The 2,199-nt window shown below is 45.6% G+C and overlaps 1 pseudogene; it reads left to right on the forward strand.

The window, feature by feature from the left end:
* The first annotated feature begins 406 nt into the window (after nt 1-406).
* Nucleotides 407-1,138, forward strand: LOC102859943 (annotated as a pseudogene).
* The last annotated feature ends 1,061 nt before the right edge of the window (nt 1,139-2,199 follow it).

A 2,199-nucleotide genomic window follows, 5' to 3' on the forward strand; every position in this document is an offset into this window, starting at 1 on the left:
TGAAAAGGGATATATGATTAGGTATTATGGTCATGACAAGAGTCCAGAATGAAGGTTGCATAGTGGAGTGTACTTGGGGGGATGGGGGGGCTTGTAGAAAAATGGAAGAATTTTTTTTTCCTTTTCAAAGAGAAGAGCGAACTTGGGCAGGGGGAGGGGTGGGCAAGGAGAAAAATGCAACAATGAATGAATGGAAATCCAAAGTCTCTGTAAATGTTCATTAAAATGAATAATAAAAAAAATGAAATACCATTTCACCCAGCAATGCCACCACTAAGAATATACCCTAAAGAAACCAGAGCCACGACTCAAATAGATGTATGCACATCTATGTTTATTGCTGCGTTATTCACAACGGCAAAGAGATGGAAGCAACTCAAGTACTCAAGTGTCCATCAACAAATGAATGGGTAGGGCGCATGTGAAGCACCGTAAGAGCGCCGCGCGGCTTCGTGCTGTGGACTTCGCCGAGCGCCACGGCTACATCAAGGGCATCGTGAAGGACATCATCCACGACCCGGGCCGCGGTGCGCCCCTCGCCAAGGTGGTCTTCCGCGACCCGTACCCGTTTTAGAAGCGGACAGAGCTGTTCATCGCAGCAGAGGGCATCCATACGGGCCAGTTTGTGTACTGTGGCAAGAAAGCTCAGCTCAACATCGGTAATGTGCTTCCGGTTGGCACCATGCCCGAGGGTACCATCGTATGCTGCTTGGAGGAGAAACCTGGGGACAGGGGCAAGCTGGCACGCGCCTCCGGAAACTACGCGACCGTCATTTCCCACAACCTCGAGACCAAGAAGACCCGCGTGAAGCTGCCCTCGGGCTCCGAGAAGGTCATCTCTTCAGCCAACAGAGCGGTGGTGGGTGTGGTAGCTGGTGGTGGCCGCATTGACAAGCCCATCTTGAAGGCAGGCCGTGCCTACCACAAGTATAAGGCAAAGAGAAATTGCTGGCCATGTGTACGTGGTGTGGCCATGAACCCAGTGGAGCATCCTTTTGGAGGTGGCAATCACCAGCACATTGGAAAGCCCTCTACCATCCTCAGAGAAGCCCCGGCTGGCCGGAAAGTGGGTCTCATTGCTGCTCGTCGGGCTGGGCGGCTCCGGGGAACCAAAACTGTGCAAGAGAAAGAGAACTAGGGACCTAATACAGCCAGTTTTCCTGCCAAAAACAACAACAACAACAAAACCCCAAAACCAAAAACAAAAACAAAAAACAAATGGGTAAAAAACCCCCTATGGTATGTGTGTGTGTGTGTGTGTGTGTGAATTCCTCTTCACAGAATGGAATACTACATAGCACTGAAAGACAATGAACTCGTAAAACATTATACAACATGGATGACCCTGGAGGACATTATGCAATGTGAAATATCTCAGTCACAAAAGGACAAATACTGCATACCACCACTGTTATAAAGCAGGACTGACATGTGGGGGATTGGGGAGAAAGTAGGAAAAGAGGGGTTAGATAATGAACACTGCATTGGAACAGATGAGGGGAAAATGGTTTAAAAGGAATATATGATTAGGCGTTATATGCATGACAAAAGTCTAGAATAAGAGGTGCAATGCAAAGTGGACTGGGGAGGGGGAAAGCAGGGTGAGGGTGGAAATTGTGCAACAATGAATGAATAAAAATCCAACTTTTCTGTAAATTTTTATTAAAATCATAATAAAAAATATTGGATGTATCGCTGAAATTCTACATGTAAAAAAGATTGAAATATTTTCTTACATATGTACTTACCACAATAAAAAAAAATAAAAAGGAAAACATTGAGTGAGAGAGAAAAGATGCAATTAAAGACAGGAATGATGTTCCAAGACCCCAAATTTTTTTTGCAGCTATGATAACTTTATTCTGTTATTAGGTGCCTTTGAGTCAACTACAGCTCATAGTGACTGTGTGAACAAACCTGAACCTGTCCTGCACCAACCTTGTTACCTCTAATATGGCCAAGTCCCTTGTGAGAGTCACCGTGTCAATCCACCTTGTTAAACGTTTCTTCTACTCCGACCCTCTACCTTTCCTAAGGACTGGTTCTTCCTGACAACAAGCTCCAGGTATGTAAGACCAGGTTTCACCATCCTTGCTTCTCAGGACCAACCTCATTGTACTTCCTCCAAGACAGACCTGTTTGTTCTTTTGGCAGTCCATGGGATATCCAATACTGTTTTCCAATACCACAATCCAAAGA

This window comes from Elephantulus edwardii, unplaced genomic scaffold (genome assembly GCF_000299155.1).
Source record: "Elephantulus edwardii isolate Elephantulus edwardi_28Jun2011 unplaced genomic scaffold, EleEdw1.0 scaffold00045, whole genome shotgun sequence".
Classification (NCBI taxonomy): Eukaryota; Metazoa; Chordata; class Mammalia; order Macroscelidea; family Macroscelididae; genus Elephantulus; species Elephantulus edwardii.